The sequence below is a fragment of the Dermacentor andersoni genome, chromosome 1 (assembly GCF_023375885.2).
Source record: "Dermacentor andersoni chromosome 1, qqDerAnde1_hic_scaffold, whole genome shotgun sequence".
In the NCBI taxonomy this organism is placed as follows: domain Eukaryota; kingdom Metazoa; phylum Arthropoda; class Arachnida; order Ixodida; family Ixodidae; genus Dermacentor; species Dermacentor andersoni.
In genome coordinates this window covers 279,184,988-279,207,494 of record NC_092814.1, presented here as the reverse complement: position 1 = coordinate 279,207,494, position 22,507 = coordinate 279,184,988, and the positions used below count along the sequence as shown (strand labels likewise).

At 46.3% G+C, this 22,507-nt stretch overlaps 1 long non-coding RNA gene across 1 annotated transcript in view; it reads left to right on the top strand.

Moving 5' to 3' along the window:
- The window catches only part of LOC140215321 (uncharacterized), a 54,299-nt gene extending 40,746 nt beyond the window's left edge, over positions 1 to 13,553 (top strand). Inside the window, exons 2-3 of the long non-coding RNA XR_011892278.1 lie at positions 10,153 to 10,211; positions 12,851 to 13,553. This is a non-coding gene — a long non-coding RNA (uncharacterized lncRNA). The remainder of the gene's footprint in view (positions 1 to 10,152; positions 10,212 to 12,850) is intronic.
- The last annotated feature ends 8,954 nt before the right edge of the window (positions 13,554 to 22,507 follow it).

The window sequence follows — 22,507 nt, the reverse complement described above, 5'->3', positions numbered from 1 at the left end:
TTAACTGAAAAATTATAGTCCCATTAGCTTGTTTTAGGTGTAGTGTAAAACGTTCACTAAGGTAATGTTGAACAGAACGAGGGCAACACTTGACCTCAGTCAACCCAGCGAGCAGGCTTGATTTTTAAAGGGATGTTCAACAACGGATAACATCCATGTCATTACTCAGGTAATTGAGAAGTCTGAGAAGTGTGACCAACCTCTCGATAAGACTTTCACAGATTACGAAAAGGCGTTGGATTCAGTAGCGATACAAGGCGTTATCGAGGCATTCCGTAATCAAATATTGGAGGAAGCGTACATGAATGCTTTAAGAAATTAATCTACAGCTAGAAGTTTCACAGGCAACTATAGATCTTCTGAAGAAGAGTTAAAAAATTCGGATCACGGTGTCATGTATCGAGACGCTCCATCTCTAATGCTATTCACTGCTTGCAGTATTGAAACTGTTAAGCTGGGAAGGATTACGTGTGAGAATCGACAAGAAACTAATATTAGCAACCTCCTGTTTGCAGAGTACATTGTTCTGCTCAGCGACGCTCGAGATGACTTGCAGCAATTGACAGAATAACTTAACCGGCAAAGCATAGGAATGATATTAAGATATTTTTTTTATTGAAATGATAAATAGGAGAGGTTGGCGCCTTTATGGCCGCACCGGCTACTCCTTGTCACTTAGCAAAGGAAACAAATATGCGCAAAAAGAGCGAATAATGTCGCAAAATATGGCACTCAGTAGAACATCAGATGTATAGTCACAATACAGTCCAACAGTACCTGAATCACAAAATTTTGTGCATGAGTTCAGCACACATGTGCATATATAAAGCCGAATAATTTGAATGGCCAAAGCATAGAACACAAATAATTACACTGCAAAACTCCGAACACAAGTAATTACACATCGCGTAAACAAACACGATCACCACATAAATCAACTTTGAACACAAAACAACATTTATAGCCCTCAGTTTATTAGAATAAACAGAAATTTAATATTTCTCCAAAATGTGTGTCGTCGAAAAATTTTTTCGAAGCAAGAAGCGCTCTCTTCTGGACCAAATATCTTTTTTAGAGGGAATGGTCTTCTGTCTAAAAGTAACAAATTTGCTTGTACTACCCTTTGTGGTGAATCATATTCAGTGCACTCGAAGAGAGAAGATTATGCATATTTTCGTCTAGAGGACCACAGGAGCACTGCGGACTAGAGGCACGTTTTATCCTGTATAAAAAGTGCCGCGTAAATGCAGTAACAAGCCGCAGGCGGTGCACCAATGTTTCGAATTTTCTGTTTTCTCTCAGATTTGACGGAATTGATAGGTTCATATGTGGGTCTATAAAGTATAACTCCGAGTTCTTAGATTGCCAAAAAAAAATCAGGTAGTTTTGCTGAGACGGCAGGATCATATATCTGTCTCAGGAGTAGACGGATTTCATTGCACGAAAGAGGAATATTAATTGACTCTGTGTTATTGTGCGCTCGATTCGCAACTGTGTCCGCTGTAGTGTTACCAGAAATATTGCAGTGTCCGGCTATCCATTGAAATGCAATTACGTGATTCATTGCCCTTGCCTTTGTGTGTTCTTTGAGCGTCTAATACAATAGCAAAGTCTTCAAATAATTTTTCTAATTGCTTTGTAGTAATGCGAGAGCGGCTTGTTAATCGCTAACGATAACCCATTTTCGCGCATTTTTTACTGATTTTATGAAACGCCAAGCACATAGACTTGCAAACAGTTCTGCCACGGTGGAAGGTGTCTCTCGGGATAATTTCTATCTTTGCATTAGCGCCAAATGTGAAATGACGAATGCTGACGCAGAGGAATGTTTATGACATGAGCCGTTTGTATACACGTGGATGCACTGCCGATATAAGGAGTAACCTTAAAATAGTGCCAGTTGATGTGCGGCTACCATGAGCATGTCTCTCTTAGATATAATCCCCTAGACCGATAATTATATTTTAGGACTTGTTAACATCCAAGGAGGGTAACTAAAATCCACTTTGCATAATTCAAAGCTTGGTAATAGTGCTTTATGTTCTTGAACATAGTGAATTTTGCTTTTGTTTTGTTCGCTAAGCGCTAGGTTTAATGTATTAAAAACAAAGGTTACGGCGCTAAGCAGAGGAGGACGAAGTGAGACACAAACGATATATACGGGCGCACGCGTATATGTCGATTGTGTCTCATTTCGTCCTCCTCTGCTTAGCGCCGTAACCTTTGTTTTTAAGTCATTTAAACAAGCTCAGAAACAAATTTTGTTTAATGGATGCTTCTCGTGTTGAGTTAAGATGCGCTAAACATGTCGGCATGTTTCAGCTGTGTGTATAACAGAAAATTTGATTAATATGACGGAATACTGAGGTAATTAATGTTCAGTGATCCCGGCAAGAGAGAGACTCTTGATTCATAGTCAGTCTCAATGAGTTCTGCAGTAGTGCGTTTATCTAGGCTAATTAGTCACATGACAGCCGCATTATGGGGCGAAAATCAGATGAATAAAAATTGGTTGTAGCGTATACGTCGGCCACTCCCAAGTCATGACTGGTAGCTTGGCATTATGCCCAAGAAAAGAAAACTGCAATATCGTTCCATTCTCCCAGTACTCTAGCGTAGGGTGGATACTTGACAATAACATAGAGGCTTGAAAAGAGGATCAACATCACGGCAACAAGTGATATAACGAAAAATGTCAGACGTAACGTTACATGGACGTATCTAATATTCTAGTCGAAATCAAGGGGAAGAAAGAGTTGGCCAGCTTGTGTCCTAGAGCAGAATTAACCGGTGATTCTTTAGAGTAACAGAGTGGGTGCCCGGAGGAGGGAAACGCACTTGAGGACGGTAAATGATTAAGTGTCGTGATAAGAGAGAGAGAGAGAGGAAACAAAAAGAGAAGGCAGTGATGTTAGCCAGAAAAGTTTGTGTAAAGGGGAATAAGGGAAAATGGGAATATAAAGAAGGAAGAGAGAGAAGAATGCCGTGAATGTGTGCATGTGCGCGGACAGCACTATACGCAGTCAAAGGCGCTCGCACAAGCCAGGAGGAGGAGGAGGAGGAGGGGTGTTGCTTGCTGCAGGCGGACATAGCACTGCAAAAAGTACCGGCGATTGCTCCGCCCGAACGCCACCTATCAACCGCGATACGGTCAGAAACAATTCGCAGTACCACTTACAACACCAGGTTCCAAAAACAAGTTGACTCGGAGCCCAATACGTTGCGCGTTTTCCGAACCCCAACGACCCATACGGTTCACGATTCACTTCCCAAATCTGTATCACGGAGGAACATTGTAGGAGGAGCCGAGGCATCTCCCTCCTAAATATCCAATGTCCTCGCGGGAACAAAATGTCACTCGCATTTGAGTGTCGTGCCGTCTTGCGCCTGAGTCCATCTAATAATTTCTTGCATTCTGCTTCAAATTCAGGGCACTTTAGTATATAATGTTAAATGTCACCAAGAGCTTGACAATGCGCACACTACGATGATGGGCCAAGTCCAGCTGTCTTGCACGGCCAAGCTGGAGTTTGCGCAGACCCTGTGCGGATGCGATAAAGGAGAGCGGCATCAGCTCAGCTAAGCCCTCTAATCACACAAAGTTGGCGTGTTGGAGATCACAACGAACGGAAGCGGCTTAAGATAGCCTTCTTCATGTCTCTTTTCGCGTGCCGGAGAGCCTTCTTCGTGGGCTTGAATTGTAGCACTTTGCGCGCCAGACTGTCAGCGGCCTCGTTGCCTGCTACAGCGATATGGAAAGTGTACCCACTGGAACGCGATGGTAAATCCGGCTTACTGTAATTCTTTAACAGCATGTAATGCACGCCTAATGCACTTTTCGAGGGTAAACCCGCGCAGTATGCTGCGCGGGTTTGCTGGCCTCGTCTGATGGCCAATGCACCAACAAACCGTCACTATCACTATCCGCGAGAGAGACTATTTGCGCATGTAATGAAAGCTGACTGCTTTTGCAAATTATCATTTAGGTTTTCTTCACCTCTTTCAGATTGCACCTGTTTCAGATTGTTTTCATGGCGTCATGTACGTATCTTCAGGGTTGATATCGCTGTGCACGTGCTCTTTTTTTGTGTGCGTGTACAAGTACGACCGATCCCGGAAATATATATATAAATTTCGTTGTTGATAGCGCTTGTCTTAGTCTTCGTTTCTTCTTGTGCTCGTGTTTTGCTGCGCTGCCCAGATACCGTTCCCTGATTCAGAGCAGGGTCTCCCTTCTTTCGCACAAGTTACGTCTCTGCTCTTTTACATGCAGCGCACGGATTACGGAGGTTTAGGTCGGGAGACGGAAAGTGCTGGGGCAGCTTTAAAGTAGTAGTTGCTGCCGCCTTGCTTGCTATCATCGTTTGAAAAAGCTCACCAGTAGACTTCGCAAGGTGCTCTCTGTATTTGTACAAGTTGATCATTTTGCCAATATTAGGCCCACGTTTGTGAAATCCAGAAGCACTTGCGTAAATGGGGAAGTGATCACTCCCCATTCGATCTGCTGCTGTGATTTTTTTTATATGAACGTCATTTGAATGCAGCGTAAGCTCAATCGTACTTTATGGTGCAGGTGGTTTATAAAATGTCGCATTGCCATCGTTAGTAACACATAACTATATATAGCTGTCAAATCGCTTTCGCCACCTGCTTCTGACGAGCATCCGTGTTTTTGTCGTCCCACATTCCATGATGCACATTAAAATATCCGCATATGATACATGGTGCTGGGCAGCGATCACAGAGGTCCTTAAGGAATGTTTCAACTGTAGCCTTTTTCTTTGGGGACATGTGCACATATGCAATACTGACTTTTCTTGATGCGCATTGCATCCTGATGGCCACCACTTCCAGCACATTAGAGCACAAATTTCTGACATCCAAAGCGACATGGAAAATTTCCCGACGAATATACAACGTGGCACTTCTATCCGGAAAAGAGTTGGTGTTTGGGTTTGTATGGGCGACGTATCCAGATAGCGATATTCGTTTTGGTAGTCCGGCTTCTGAATGAGCCATAACTGGAATCGGTGATTAAAGAAAGGTTTAGCTCGGCTATTCGGTGTATTAGTCGACAACAGTTTCAATTCGATTATAAAGGACACTTTTGGTCGATTGGGGTGGCATGATTGCTTCGTTGATTTCATATTACACTAGCGGATTGGTCGCTGAATATCCTAGTAGGATGAAATCCAGTGCCAACGCTGCCTTAAGAAGGGTCTTCACGGGCCTGGGGGAATTCCTGCGAAATGCGATCGTTGTGCCGCAAAGAGAACGCGCAGTATCTCCGTGATGTCTTGGAATTGCGTTCCCAGCTGCTGAGGACTTCCATTTTTCACTGCTCCGGAATAGGAGGCTTGTATACGCTCCCCGTTTCCAATTCTAGGTAATGTTGATGCCGATGCAGAGATTCTGGTCTCCTCTGGTTGCGTCTCCTTCGAAGCATTATCTTGTCGACCACTGGTATATTTGTGGTCTTGAGTTTAGTAGTTTGCGCATGTCTTATAAGGGCAAGAAACTCGTCAGTGGACGGGGCCTTCATTAATGAAGGTGTAAGACTGTGACCAGAAAGAAACGCTTTTCTGCGATGTAGAACGTTAACGAGGAACGAGCATCCGCTGTAGCCTGCAGGGTCATCTCCGCCGCAGTTGGCACATGTTAAGTGCGCCTTACACATCTTTAAATCATATTCATGCGCTCCACCACACCGTTTGCAGCGCTGTTCACCACTTCAAAATTTTGCTACGTGACCGAAACGTCGGCATTTGAAACAACCTGGAGCTGGCTCTGTGTAATCCGTCGTTTCATGCCGCGTGAGCCTATGGTTGCGCGATTAGGCCGCTCATTGTGCGAATGTCAAAATTACAACGTCCGTACGTTACAGCGAAGCTGTTTATGGCCAGGGTTCCGTGTATTTTTCATGTCCGCCAACAAATCTGTGTGAGCAAAGATTATCATCACCAGCAACGGCTCGTGCCACTGCTCGTGCGTTCGTCGTCGTCTTCTACCACAGCTGGTTCGTTGGCGCTGCTCGGCGGAACCTTGCGAACGCGCTGGTGCCACTGCTCGCGTGTTCGTCTTCGTCTTCTTCCACAGCTGGGGAGGTATTCTGCAAGAGTCCACCTAGTGGACTGTCCATTGCCGCTCATCATGCCAGCGTTCCCATACTACCCCTCCCTCGATCTGCTAAGACGCTGAAGGCACAGGGCCACTGCCAGTCGGTGCGATGATTTCGCTCTCAAATTCCTTGCCTCAATATATCACTCGCGCCTTCGTCGTCGTCTTCTTCCATGCACAGCTAGCTCCGATGCATGCCGCTTATCATGCTAGCGTTTACATACTGCGCCTCCCCGCGAAGGCGCTGACGGCACTGGCCCACTGCCAGTCGCTGCGGTGACTTCGGTCTCAAATTATTTGCCTCAATATACCGCGAAATGAAAACACGAATGTGTGTAACGAACGTATAGCACTAATGAACCCGGATGTATAAAACTAAATGTGCGTGCGTACTTTTCGTCACGATGACCACCGATCAAGACAATAAATGTGTTCGTACTTTTGTTCAAAATTCTGTGTCACCTCTTGACGCTTGAGCAAAACGAGAACAAGGTGAAAGCGGGAGCCAACGTTTCGACAAGTGGACTTGTCTTTTTCAAGTTTCAAGGTTTTTCAAGGCCTTGAAAAAGACAAGCCCACTTGTTGAAACGTTGGCTCCCGCTTTTACCTTGGTTTCGTTTTGCTCATCGTCTTGAATTTCTATCTCCCGCCCTCCCCGTGTTTTCTTTCACGCGTGCTACACAGCTTCGCTGGTCAACCGCCCGTACAGAGTGGATTTCTTAACCTGTCATTCTTTGTCTTGTGAGTCTGTCCGGCGAGCAATGCGTCTGACTTGAAGAACTAACTCCTTGCGACTTCAAAAAATCTAGCAGGTCACGTTCTGTGTGCCATCTCGGAACACCACGTATAGTCCACGTGTTCTGGACGTAAGCGTGCGGAAGACGGACGCTCACAGCGATGTCCCCAACTTTGTTGCATCTCAATAACTCATTCACTTCTTCCTCCGTGGCTAAGTCGAGCAGTAAGGCCCCTTGGGTTGTAAAACGACTGCGAACCGGTGCACCAGATTTTACGGCGGAGTACAGGGCAATGGGGTTGACTTGCCTCAAATCCATTTCCGCTGCTGTTGGTGGAATTGCTACCGGAACAGTATGTTCTCAGAATGCACAAAAGTGCCTTCACTACCTTCTGGGCCGGTGGTCAGTGGGGATGGCGTTGCAAGTGTCAGCTCGCCCAGTGAACGACCATCTAGTCGCCTCAATGAATTGTACGTTGATTGTCTTTGTCTGCCCAATCGAGGACAGTTGTACAATAGGTGGTAAATGTTCCTACAGCAGCAGATATCGCATGCAGGACTGTCAGCCATTCCAGTTAGTGTCGAATAAGCTTTCGTGAAAGCGACTCCCAACCACAACAGATACAGAAGAAACGCTTGCGTCGGTGTAGTCCGGGCGGAGGTCCGAGTTACAGCTAAGGAGTGCAGTCTGGTGTGCCTTATATGTGCGATGTTCCACTTCAGCTAACGAGAGTGTGCGCGCCAGAAGGCGAAGCTGTCTCGCCGCGTCTGTTCTAGAAAGTGGAATCGGGACGCAGTTGTCTTCTTCATGTGATGTACGAGCAGCCTTGTATGCGTCATTATTTCCAGTGATACCGCAATGTCTGGATATGCATTGAAAAGAAATATCGTGGCCTTTTTATCTCAAGAGATGGTTAAAAGCTCCACGATTGTCCATGTCAGCTGGTCGTGAGTTCCACTCGGAGGAATGACCGCGTACATTGTAACGCCGACTTTGAATCGCAGAAGACTGCCCATATTCCAGGACTTTCTGTATTGTTCATATCAAGTGTACCGTGGACGGCCGCGAGCTCTGCAGCTGTAGATTTGGTGACATGGGAAGTCTTGAACCGTTTGGTTATTCCTCTTGTCGCTATATCTACAGCACCGCCAGAACTGGTCGATGTACGTAGTTTAGCATCAGTTTAGACGTGTTTTCACTCGTCGTATTTCTCTTACAGACTGAGTAAACTAAGTTACTTGAGTGCAGATGACGGTAGGTCCGACTTTTTCTAAAACCCTGGCAGTGTGAAGTTTACTTGGGGACAGTTCGCACATTATGGATAAATCAAAGCTCTAGCCGCAGTTGCGTACCCTGATGTAACTGAGGCACTACGAGCGAAGGCAGTTGCGCTGAATGTCGTGCGGGGCCTTTCTGCTGGGAGGCTGGCGGTAGGGGCCCGGGCGGAGTCTCCGGTGTGCATACGCATTGTCTCAACGGTACGTTCTGATTACGTAATCTTGAGCGATTGCAGTAGTTTCTGTCGTTGACGCGCTCCGTGGTAGACCAAGGCGTATCCTGTAGTTGGGCTTGGATACATTGGATTGTCCCAGGCTATATAGTTTTTCACGTGTTGGAGACGGCCGGTAGGCTGTGCCGCAGGAATCCAATAAGAAAGAACCCTGTACAGTTGCAACATAGAACATATTGAAACTCCCGACGTCTTTGCCACTAGGAACCTAAACATATGCAAGCTGCCGTCAGACCTTTTCTCAGACATGTGAGGTCCAGGAGAGGTTTCTGTAAATAACTACCCCAAAAATTTGTGATTTGTGCTGTACGGGATCAGCTGCCCATTTACGGATACCATGTAGGGAGACATTTCTGGTAAATGCCACCACTGCGCACATTTCACATGGCATCTGCAGTTCTTGTTCGCAAGGTAGGATGATGTTAAAGCGCATCTTAGGAAACCGCGCAGGAAGCTGAAGCCACATCACATCCAAAAACGTCCAAAGATGATGATTGTAGGTAGCCATACGTACCCAGAGATAGATCTTGCCGCCAAACCCTACTGCCTATAACGTACTGAAGATTGCTTCGCGTTTGGCGTTATCATAAGCTCCTTTAACATCAAAAAAAAAAAAAAAAAAGCAGCGGATAATCGTGTACAGGACTTCCGGTGCTAGACGTACGTCACCAAGTCGACAACATCGTAACTTGAAGAACTGCCACCCCAGAATCCGGTCATTGCACCTGGATACACCTCGTAATATTCGAGGTACCATTCTAATTGTGCTCTCCCTTTGTTTTCCGACGCAGCTGTCAAATGCAATCAGTCGATATGATACAATGTCTACAAGCGACTTGCCAGGCTAGAGCAGTGGAATGAGATGGCTAGTCTTCCACTCCTGGAGAATCGTGCCTGTCTGCCAGGGGCTGTTGAACAAGAGCAGGAGTACTTTTCGAGCCTCTTCGACAAGATTACATAGCGCATGGTAGGTTATACCATCGGGTCTTCGCGATGATGAACTCTTGCACAAGGCAAGTGCAGCTTTAAGTTCGTTCACAGAAGAAGGGCTGTCCACGCGGGGGTCGCGTGAATTCAGAGTGGTCGAGCGTCGATTTTCCTACAGAGCTAGTTCCGCCAGGAATCATCCGGCAGAAATCGCCAGCGTTGTCAATTTCTCTGCGTTGTTGGTGAAGTTCCAACAATTTAAAAAGATGGCTTTACCCAGGGGTTCCACGGAGACAATCAACAGTTCTGCATATGTGAACGAAATGTTTTCTGGAATCCAAAGACTCGCAAAATGACCTCCATCGTTGCGGTGCGAGTTCGTGCATGCGAAGCTGAATTCTCTTTTGTGTGCGTCTAGCCAAGCTCAAGTCATGTACGGACTCTGTACGCCTATACCTTTGCTCCGCACGGCGACAAATAGCATGAAGCTTCTCTACCTCAACGTCGTAGTCAATGCGAGTAGAGGTCCTCGAAAGCGAATTCTTGGCGTCCTATAGGGCAACATGTATAGTGTCCTCTAGGCTAGAAGATAAGCCATCACAACAGCCCTCTTCCACAATTTATTTGAACATCGGCCAGTCAATACACTGGGTGAAACCAGGCAACTGGGAGTCCGTGAGCCCTTCAGTCCTGAAATAAATGGAGAGGTAGTCACTACCCAGCATTTGAATTTCCGAAGACCATCGCACCTTTCTGGGGAGAAAGCGTGAAACAAAGGTGATATTCAGGCAGCTACTGTGCGCTGTTCCACATAGAAAGGTGGGGCTTTCACCATTTAACAAACAAAACTCTTATTTGCAGGCAAATGACACCAGTCTTCTACCCCTCGAGTTCATCTTAAAGCTTCCCCAGATATAGCGGTGAGCATTAAATTCTCCAGTCACCATCCAAGGCTGTCGAGTCACTGTCATATATCGCCTTAACTGCTCGCAGTCCATTGGAGTTGAAGGTGATATATGTAAAAAAAAAAAAAATTAAATTATGGGGTTTTACGTGCCAAAACCACTTTCTGATTATGAGGCACGCCGTAGTGGAGGACTCCGTAAATTTCGACCACCTGGGGTTCTTTAACGTGCACCTAAATCTAAGTACACGGGTGTTTTCGCATTTCGCCCCCATCGAAATGCGGCCGCCGTGGCCGGGATGTGATATATGTAGGCATCGACAACTGTGAAAGTGAACTTGCTCTTCTTGGCTGTAAAAAAAAAAGAATAAAATTATAGGGTTTTACGTGCCAAAACCACAATCTGGTTATGAGGCGCGCCGTAGGGGAGGGAGAGACTCCGGAAATTTAGACCACCTGGGGTTCTTTAACGTGCACCTAAATCTAAGCACACGAGTGTTTTCGCATTTCTCCCCCATCGAGGTGCGGCCGCCGTGTCTTCTTCGCTGTCGGGCACACGTACTGATTTTCATGATCAGGCGGTACTGGATGGTGGGCGTACGTAAACTCACGTCGTATGAAAACGATAATCTTGCTGCATTCTCCGTGTGTGGCGGACATAAAGCACTCATACTCAGACAGTTTAATGGGAGCTGATAGGTTGGGCTCACAGATGACAATAATGGGGAATTGATTAAGTAACAGAAACTAACGAAAGTCGAACAAGCACGACTTATGTCCTCTCTAGCAAACAGCGCGAATAACGGGACACAGCAAAGAGGCACGTGCACGACACAGGAGCTGACTTCCAACAAGTATGTTTATTGCGCGAGCGCAGAATATACTTGTTGAATGTACAGAATATACTCGCGCAATAAACATACTTGTTGGAAGTCAGCGCCTGCGTCGTGTGCCTCTTTTCTGTGTGGCGCCGTTGTTTGCTAGAGAATGTGTTCGTACCAACAAACCCGGATGGCCACTATTCTGAAGTTTATGTCCTCTGTTGTTCCACTAAAATAACGACGCTTTCTGGACCTCCTCAGGAAACGACGGCTTCTGGCGGAGCCGTGAGGCGCCGGACTCTTTGAGTCCAGTGCATGCAGCACGTTGCGGGATAAGCTTACATAGTAAATTAGGGAGCATACGTCCATAAGATGAAGTCAGCTGGAGCGAGACACCACCTTAAAATTTGCGAAGCTTAACTCACCCAATGGTGTCATAGATGGCAGCAACGACTGGAAGCAAGATTTTGGTGTTAATTAGGATAAGTACATCTCACAGCTATTTAATCTCACGTCGACTTTTGCAAATGTGACCTGCAAAAAGAAACTAAGAAGAAAAATCGCTACATACAACGAAATTATCGGTAAATTTGTTACGAAACAATTACGTCATCGGCACTGCGGTAGGTAGCGAAATTCAAAGAGAGAAGTTCGATCTCCTTTTAAATCCGCTAGACACTCATCTTTTTCATCAGAGAGAGAAAGTACGAGATGAAAGGAGAGAGTTAGACACAATTCTGGGGGTTTACGTACCAAAACAATGAGGCACGCTGCAGTGGGGAACTCCAGAATAACTTCGACCATGCATGCACCCAAGTTTCTTCAACGTGCACGCAACGCGCGGCACGCAATCGTACTTGCATTCCGGCCCCATAGGAATAGGGCCACCACGACGGCGAATCGAACCCACGATCTTGCGATTCGTAGCACAACGCATAGCCACCGAGCCACCACGGAGGGTAAAGGAGCCGAACCAGAGTTTGCAAACAATCCGCACAGCGCAGATGAGGGGCCAGAGTAACACGAACAGAAGAGATGCGCTTACTAACGACGGATTTTTATTCAGAGCCGTAGTATATCAGAACAAATTACAATCTAGCCAAGTTTGGAATTATGGAGCGTTTCCAGAAAAGTACAACCAACCATTCCCCTGCCCGTCTAGGTGTCCCTTTCTCGCGCCATATTTAGTCCATGTAATGCATCGAGGGTTACGTGGTTCTTCGCCTTTCACCATAGTAGAAGTGCGCGAGAATTGTTCTTCCATTTCACCTGTGCGGTAGGGAATCGAACCCGCGACCTCGTGCTCAGCAGCAGAACGCCATAGCCACTCAACCACCGCGACCCGAGTAAGCCACAGCTTCCCTCCATTCTTTTCTTTTCTTTTTTAGTAGCAGAACACACTTCCACCCCTCTTTGCAATACGAGATGACCAACAAATACGCCCCATGCGACACCTACAATGGTTAGCATGCACGAATTCGTCGGCAAGTCCAGGTGAAAGGGAAGAGAGAGAGATAGAAATACTTCGCATGCAGGTTACAACAGTTGCATTCCGCGTACGGATAAAATCATGCCCCGACGTGTCCCCTAGTTGCACTATACATTGGGCCTTTCCCACCCCCTCCTCTTTATGAGTCTCGTTTTCTTCTTCTTCTTCCATATGGAGCACACGCGAGCGGCATTTGGCCTCGTTTGGCCGCTGTCCACGACGATACCAGAGTGTATGGCGCCAGAGTTCGAGATGGACGGTGGGAAATCCGGGAGTCCGCACAATGTACTCACTCCCTCCCCACCTACCCCCAACCTATGCTCTTTTCTTTTTCTTTTTTTCCAGACATCCCGAACGCGACCCCAGCGACCCCTGGTGTGGAATGCGGCGGTTGCCATTGTCTGCCGGTGCGGTTCCGTGCGGACGCTTGCGCCATCTGCGGGCAGTATGCGCGAGCTAGGATTCCCCTCCCAGGTTCCCGGTTGGTAGCTCGGCTCAGTCTCTCTATCCTGCTTTTCTTTCTGTTTCATGTCTTTTTGTTCCCTTCCATGTTCCCTTCACTCCTGATTCTCCCTCTGCCCTGACTTCCATTTAGTGCGACGAGACATCGGAATGCAGGCCCCCACCGACTTGCGACGAGGACGAACTGTATTGCGTTCGCTTTTGAACGCGTGCTGCCTTTGTGCCGCTGTCGTTTGCAGGGGCGGTTAGGAAGCAGCACGGGAGAGGTATACTGTTGCTCATAAAGTTCACGGAAAGTATGAGACCGGTATAGACCGTTTTTTCATGTGCGCCACCATATTGCTACGCAGTGGTGACATCTATGGGCAGTCGGCATGCTGGCATGCTGGCTTGCTTGGCAGGTATACGCTCGGCGGTAGTTCCTGGCGTTTGTTTTCGCGATCGTGCGGTCTATTTAGTATGACGTGGCGTATTCTACGTAGAAAACGGTTCTGTGAGACGTACTGAAGTGGTTTAAGTCGGCATGGCCGCACTTTCTGTTGGCATTGAGGCGGACGGAGTACGCAGCGCGATGTGCGCGCACGTGTTTGAGTCTACAATCATCCTCTGAGGACAAATGTGTATTTCTGAAAATTCCATTCACCAATGTGACCTTATATCGGTATTCTCCTTTGATTCTAAGCTGCGTTTCAGGAGCAATGAAAGATACGCGACGATCGTAACAACGTAAGTACCGTTCTGTTACGGTAGAAGTTGTGCTGTTATTCTTTGACAAGCGTTCAAACTGTTAGCTATAGATTGCGTGGCTACTTGGTTCGGTGGACGTGGTTTCCGCCCATGAATAAAATAGTCTTGGTTAGTAATAACAGCATACCTTACAGTGTGAATTACATTTGTCCAGCGAAGGGACCGTTTACGAACTGCGCGAGCGTTAGAAGCAGTGGTACATGTACATGCTGGACTAGGGATATCTTTGCTCAATATAGCGCATGACCCAAGCATGGATCGCCGTTTATAGATCCATAAACGTTGTGCGGCATGACCATGCGAGGTCTTAGTGCGGCGTGAGCCCGTTTTCTCTTTTTTTTTTCGAGAAAAAGGATGATAACCGATTTTCTTTTTCGGTTTTGTTCATTCCGCTTTCTACGATGCAGTCAACCGTATTACGGAAATCTTGTCCTCCCAAACAGCCATCGCATTCTTTTTATGCTGTCCCTCTCAGATATTATGGCTTTACAGGGCAAGAAAGGCAATGCCGAAAGCACATAAATATATGTGTCATTCTGGTTCACCAACCTCAGTGATCACTTTGTTGAGCAGCGCCATCGGCCTCATACAGGAGGCTAGCGTAGACATATCATAGTGATTTAAAGTCTACTAGACTTGAAATGCGTGAGAACGATGCCGGTGTATCACGCATGTTTGAATGCGTCTGGCGTTTAGATGTTTCAGGGTTGCCTTAGGTTGGCCATACGCGAGCATGCGCTCTTATGTTTTAGTTCCTGCGCCAAGCGATCAGATAATTAGCAGATTTTCCATTTCCTGGCAATACACAGACGTCGGTTCTCTTCGCTGAATTAAAACCGATACACCCAAAATATTTCACAACACATACACACACCGCGGCTGATGATGCGCATCACATTGTTGCGCCCCCAAGAGATATTTCCACGTACTGCGGTTACCGATGCACCGAAAAGCTACGCACTGGTTCCCCGACGACCTTGTATGCACGGACATTGTGTAAGTTTCACAATATACGAGCTAAATAATCTCGAAATCGTTCCGCAGCACGCGACAGCAATGCTTTCAAGCAGCGCTGCGCCGGGTTGCACAAGCCAAAAAGGAGGAAAGGCTCGCCGCGCACCCTTTCCTCCTCGCCCTAGGAATAGGTGTGTACAATCTGAAAGTTTAATATGGCGGAGCAGCCGCGCATATACCAGTTATAAACGTGGCAGAGCTCGAATCACAGCTGGGCCACTTGCAAGTGACGGCAAACCCTTGAAATGTAAAAGACTACAGTTGAACCATATTACAGAGGACGCAATTATGCCTTAAATTTAGTTCGATGTGTAACGTGATTCGACATACCCAAAATTCGCCTGTGACAAAGTTGAACGGTTAAACGAACCTTTTTGATGTGTGCGTTATGCCACGCAGGTGTCCACCGTAACTTGCACCAAAACTTAAAAATATGCAAGTTCCACGCAGCTGGGCAAAACGAAGGTGATGTTGTTTGCCGCCGCTTGGAGCAAGTCAGACTTCTTTTTTTGTATTCCGCCTAATTGTATAATTAGTTATTATTAATTAATCAACTTCTGCAACACAAAAATGTGGCGCGCGGTTATTCGCGCAGCACTTTTTAGTGTTTCGCGAGCTTCGAAAAAACTTTTATGTAGCACGTAATGAGTAACGGAAAGCTGGATCGGGCATTTTTATGAATGGTCAACAATTTTCTCATCGACACTTTTGTTCTGAATATAATATTTGAGAAGTTCCTAAATAATGATAACTAATTATGCCATTTGACGAAATATAAAGATAGTCTGACTTGCTCCAAGCGACGGCAAACAATATTACATTGGTTCTTTCCAGCTACGTGGCCACTTGAATATTTTTAAATTTTGGCAGAAATTACGTGGCACACATATGGTAAACGGAAGTGGCTAAGTCCAGTGGAGAAAATACGCCAAGAAGGAATCCATTTATTTAAAACAAAACTGCGCGTTCTAGGCAGTAATGGTTGCATGTGTTAACCTCGCTAATAATGGCGTTACGATTCTGTGCACAAGATTGTGTAGACCTGCTCCGGTCCACGTCGTTTCGTTTTGTTCATCATATCAGGTATCGTTATATTCGGGTTCGACTGTATATACCTTCGCAGCAGCGATTAGCTCTCGGCCTCTGTATAAGGAAGTGGCCTCAGAAAATGACTGGTCCAGTGAAATACAGGCTATAGGCTCTAGTAACTTCACGTGACCCCCGATTGAAGCTTTAAGCGTGCAAGACGAGGACGAGAAGCAGACATGCAGCACACGAGCGGCTGACTTCCAAGAGTTTCTTTTGAAGCACGAGACCACACGTATAAATAAATAAATAAATAAATAAATAAATATATATATATATATATATATATATATATATATATATATATATATATATATATATATATATATCACATATATAATCGCACGTGCGCAGCCCGCAGACATACTTTGCCGTCACGGAAGTACGATAGCTCCTTGCAAGATAGAGCGATAGACGGTTTTGCCACTCAGGTGTCGCCTAACCCGTCTATCATTACCGCCTCGATAATTTTGCGGGTCCGTTGACTGCTACTACGAGAGTACTAGTCAAGGATGGACCCACACTGCCTTTGTTCATGGATTTTCCCTATGCAGGAAAGCTTCCTTGCAGGTTTTGCAAAACGTCAACTCGAGATAATTAAATGTTTACTGATAAACGAGGTTCACATTGTGTAAAGGATGGCGATGCGAGACAAAGGCACTGATAGCAGATGCGGATGGATGGAAGTTGTGGGGAGCGAGAACAATCGCCACCTGTCGTCTCGCTGACACGCTATTCGGTGGGTTCCACTGAAGAGGACTCCACAGGAATTCGGCGTGGTCATTGCCGCCGAGCCATTTATTGTCGCCCTGTACTGGTTAATGAGTGCAGTGGTTCTCCGCGGTGCCCATCACTGGAGACCGGCTATTCGGTCGAAGAATTCGTTAATCACCGTTAATTCCATCCCAGGAGGCCACATTTAGGTGAGAGCGGAAGGCAGAAACGTTTCTTTATGTATATTGGTGCACGTTAAAGGGACACTAAAGGTTAATATTAAGTCAACGGGGACTGTTGAAATACCATCCCAGAAACCTTGAAACGCTTATTTAGTGCGAATAAGAGATTCATTATAAGAAAAAATGCGTTCTGAAGCGTCCGCGTACCTCTAGCGCAGTTCAAATCACCCGCCCACCGATCGAGGAGTATTGACGTCATGGTCTCATAGTGACGTTGCGCCGTTGGTGCGTAAAACGGCGAGCCCGCAGACGGCGCTACGGCTTTTCTGCACAAAACGCAAACGCGCGGCCAGAAACAGAGCCAAGACAGAGCCGACAGCAGCGCGAAAACGGAACTATGGTGGCTAGCGAAAGGGAAAGCGCACAGCTGGTTCTTCATTTTATGACGCCAACTTCGACGCTCGTTGCAATGGATGACCCTGGCAACGACACATTAGCTCGCGATGCTGAGCTCGAGTTCAGCGATTTAAGCACTGATGAACGTGACCTGTTGTTGAGGGCTCGCGCTGCCGGCGGCGTTGCGTACTACTACGATGACAGCCTGCTTTGAAAGGCGCTTCACGCGACTTCAGTAAGTCGGCGTTGAACTCGTAATCCTCTAGACGAAAGTGCAGCGAGCACACTACGTGATTTTTCGGCTCTTTGCCAGCGCACTGTGGCAGAGGTACGGCACTTCACCACTTCGAACGGAGAGGTTCACTCGTTGGCACACAGTGATAGGTAACGTTGGATTCGCCGCTGCAACTGCCCTTGGCCAAGTTCCGCGGACCGTTCGCGCATCCCACGACATCACATGGACGTGGCATTCTCGCTGCTTATTCCAAATGCAAGTTTCGCGAGCCAGCAGGACCACCGCAGCACGACGCGATAAAGAAACAACTGAAACTCCAAAGCGCGCGCGGCGCAAAGTCGAGCGCGCAGAGTCGAGCGAAAACGAAACCTTTCGATCACCCATACTACTCAAGGGTAACGTCAAAATGTTATTTTTTTCTTAGAATCGAATAGAAGTGGACAAGTAGTGTTTTCTTCCGTCTTATAATTCAATGAAATTATCTTTTTAATACGAGTAGTTGAGTACTAGTGACATAAATTATGATGAGGAGTGCTTTCGTCATCGGGCTAGTACCGGAATGTCGCCGGGGGGTCTCAAATCGTGTCGTGCATTTACTTCAATTTCTCGGTTACTAAAGCTCTGTTCGCGATTATATTGACGCCTTAGGCGTTCTAGAGCATTGCTTTATCACTTTAACTTGACTTTCTGGTAACCTTTAGTGTCCCTTTAAATACCCAGAGGAAGTGGACGTTAGAAGGTAGCACACGGAACGAAGCGCTTGTCCTGCGTTCTTTCCCATATAGCTCGCCCGTTTGCGCGCTGCTTATGCAATAGGTCGAAATTAATATGTGTGCTCAATTAACGTTAGCGGCGAGTCTATGTAGCTCCGCCCCTGTGTGCCTGCTTCCATTTTTTGAGTGCGTCTTGCCAAGCCATCTAGTCAGTCTACTGAGAAGAGACTGTTTTCAATGGTATCCCACATCTCGTCGTGCGTATACCAGCTAAACCCCATTATAATGCCCCTTTGAGATTTATATATATGTGTTTAGATAGAGCCTAACCCTTCCGGATGGATGATAAGCGCCATTTATAAGCACTAAAACCATCAGCCTAAAAAATAATGGAACGAAACGATACAAATTCCGACAGAATCCATATGTCACGATGAATGTATAGACGCTAAAGTGATTACCATTGACGCAATGTAGCCAGCGAGATACCGTATTGCCGACTCCGAAACGCGTCACGTATGAGCCGTGTGTGCAGCCGGGCCTCTCGCGCTTCCCACTGGTCACGCTGCGCCATCTAGCGCCGCCGCCGCGAAGTCTGCTCGTTCTGCGTGTGTGAATATATACCCGGACAAGATTGTCTGAGTATATACGACGCGGATTCGATTCCGCCCAGCATCGAATAAATCTTAAAGGACTTTTTTGTCATTGAAGAGCGGCACACACCCAGTATCACCTAACCACTAAACCAAGTTTGTTTCGAATCCGGCTCCCTCAGTACAGACAGTCCAACGCTCTACCCATTATACCATGGACTACACAGGGCCATGCCTGGCGCTCCTTCTGGACAAAAGATGCTTCACTGGCGAGCGTGCAGCTATGGAATGCCATCCTCGGTTCACCGCCTTTTCGACGCCAAAGATCTAGCGACGAAACCAGCGTCACCTCAAAATAATAGACCGCGCCTATATGTCGCTTCTTCGTCTGTTCGACGACACAGAGCTGACGAACGGAACGAGTTCTGGGACCCCAAGCTGCAGTGGGTCATCGGTCATGTTTCGTCTCTAAACGGCAAACAAATAAGCTCCCTTCGACGTGACGGCCACATTTTTTAGGAGCCGTAGTGACTGTCAAGACGGGATTCCTAAAATCGCTACAAGCTGGCCGTTACGGTGAGCCGTAGGAACAGCGTCAGCGTCTATTTCACGTGCAATTGCCTCAGAACATTGTATAATGTTTCGAACGACTGTCGTATACATCCGACATATACCCACAAGTAGATGTACTGCATATATTTCGTTTATACCAGTACAAACTGACTATGACTTTCAAAAGAAAATCGAGGGAAACTCGCAGATTCCTGAGCAACCTTGCCGAGCTTCAGCACAATGTGACGTCATGTGCCACTCGACATAAAGAAAGTTGGAAAACTTCAAAAACGAATTACTCAAAAGAAAAATGGTCAAATACGCTGCCTGCACTTTTGAGTGAACGCAACAGAACTGGAACTGACATTTCAAGAACTCCACAGCGAAACCTTATAATTCGTTGTTCTCTACGCAAATAACTCATTCCCCTTTGAGCAACGAATCGCCAGCGTTACTTTTACTTCTTTCGATGCGCGTGAGTTTGGTGTCACTCTGAGCATTTTGTAAAGTTTCCTTGTCATTTTTTTTCCTTGTCATCTGGCTGTTATGTGTTTCCACATTTAGCGGAGTGTCTCACGTTTGCTGCTATCGACAATTTCATTGTACTGAATGGGCTGCAGGCTCCTGTCAAGGCTGCTCTTGGGGCAGCTTTTACCCAGCCTCCTTCATCTTTTTGATAGAAATAAAAAAATATTCTAATCTTTTGCATTCTATTCTATCTACGGCGTTTTTTAAGCATAAAGCAGTCCTTCAAACGCTTATATGTCAGGCTTTATGAACATCACGCAGGTGAGGAAAATCATTCAGAGTTCTTCGTATAGTAATCTTCGTTATCTGAACAATCAATATTTCACACACTTCATTTTGGCACACTTCCACTCCGGCAAAACTATTTCAAAGCGCGCGCGATGTGACTACTATTAATTTTTAAGAACATGCATTCCATTGGAACACATATGAGGAGTTTTTTTTCGAAATGAGCCAAATCCACAAACCGAAACTGGGTCAGATAAAACGGTAATGACAAGAAAAACTAGGCAACTTTCTCATAGAAAAACCGTTGCAACGAAATGGGTCAAATAACGCCAGGCGAACGTGTTCGCAGATCGTATTTCGTATCGAAATTGAGCCAGATCCAGCTGTTGCACGGATCAAAATGAGCCAAATCCATTTGCCCAATAGGAGAGCGCTTTTGGCATGACGTCATTTAGCCATCGCTGCCTCCTTGTCAGTTCCCGCCAAGGAGTTGGTTCCCGCCTGACAGCTCGGAGTGTTTCGTTCGTGTTTTCGCGAGTTCTTCGCTTTTCTGATATCGTTGTTCATGGATTCGGATGGCAATGAAGAGATCGGCGAAAGATCTATCCCTAGACGTCGACGGCGAAGTGAAAAAAAGCCGCATCACCACCGTAAAAGCAAGAATGCGCCGTTGCCAAAATGTAAACACGCGAAAAAGACTCTCAGGTGTGCGCTTGTGACAGAAGGATCCACTAAACGTTTCAAGGAGAAGTTTTACGAACTGTGTAGCGTGGAACAAAAGGCGTTCGTTTTGATGTACTGCACGCCAACAGCCGTAAAACGTAGGAGAGGAAAAGAAGCGGAACCTCGTCGGAGCCTTGCTGTTGTTTACAAGGTACGGATAGAAAATGGCCAAGAGATTCGTGTTTGTCGCGATATGTTTTGTGCAGTGCTTGATATTAGTCACAACACAGTTACTCGCTATATAAAGCACAAGCATGAAAAAGGTGAAGTGAAAGCCGACAGTCGTGGAGGTGACCAGAAGATCAAGCGCTACGGTCGAAAGCGATCAGCTGTTGTGGGTTTCATTAAGCGACTTCGGGCAAGAGAGTCGCACTACAACCGGAAGAAGACAAAAAAGTTATACCTTCCAAGTGAGCTGAAGAGCATCCGAAACCTGTGGCAGATTTATAACCAACAAGCACCCGAAGATGTGAGGGTGAAGTATGGCTTCTTTCACCACATTTTTCGAGCGACGTTCAATCTTTCGTTCAGAACACCGAGGACAGACGTTTGCTCTGTGTGCCTGAAAAATGCGTATGAGATGAAAACTTGTGGAGATGTTTCACAGAAGCAGCGTGTCATAACAGAGCAACGTGTACACAAGTTGAAGTATAAGGCTTTTTATTCCCTGCTGCGTGAGAAGAGGGAAGACTTGAAAACATTCTCATTTGATTGCCAACAAAATCAAGTGCTCCCCAAAGTTCCAGACCAGGAAGCCTACTACAGCCGCCAGCTCTATCAGTACCACCTCTGCGTGGTGGAAAACCAGGCAGATGGATCAATGCCGAAAGAGGCCATCCATTCCTACACATGGAGGGAAGATGAAAGCTCCAAAGGAAGCAACCAAGTAGCCAGTGCGGTACATAATACACTTCGAAGCGCTAACTTCGAAGGAATTAGAGAGGTGCGGTTAGTAGCCGATGGCTGTGCTGGACAAAACAAGAACAGTACTGTGCTTTGCATGCTTCTTTGGTGGCTCCAGAATGAGGCTCCAGCAGGTGTCTCAGTAGTTTCCCTTGTGTTTCCTGTCACAGGACACAGTTTTTTACCCCCAGACAGGGTATTTGGCAGAATTGAAAAAGATGTTAGACGACACGAAGAAATCCTGAATCCACAAAGCTACCAAAGGATTTTTTCAAATCACGGCACTGTGTTAGAGCTTGGAAAACATTGGCATGCGTACGACTGGAAGGCCTACTGCACGGCGGTGATGAAGTCGACATCCAGCTTGCCGTTCAAGATAACCGAAACGAAGGTCTTCTACATTCAAAGAAATGCAGCTGGTAGGAGTCCTCAAATTAGAGCAGAGCCTCACTATAAAGTTTCTGTGTCAAATTTCGTGTCAGTGCTAAAAAGGGGAAGGTCCCTTGCACAAGCACCCATAAGATGTGCACTGTACGCACACCACGTCAACGAAATGAAAGTCAGAGATGTGACCAGCCTTCTTGTGAAGCATTTCGGAAATTCCTGGCAAGACAATGAAGAGCTTGCGTACTTCGTTAGTGTCTTCAGGCGCGCCCAAGGAAATGATCCTGCGGAAGAATTAGAAGAGAGCTGCTTATGCTGCCAAGAAGACGCACCTGCTCTTCAAGTATAGTTCTATTGTTCTTGAAGCACAGCAAAGCCCTGCTGCCAATGTTATTATAGCTTTTCTGTCATTATTACATGATGCCATTCTGGAAAGCCAATTTTAATAAAGTTTTCATAACAATACCGCCTAAAATCCAGTGTTTCAATTCAATACGAGCCAAATCCAGAGTTCTCACCCTAATATCGGGCATATCTGCCGC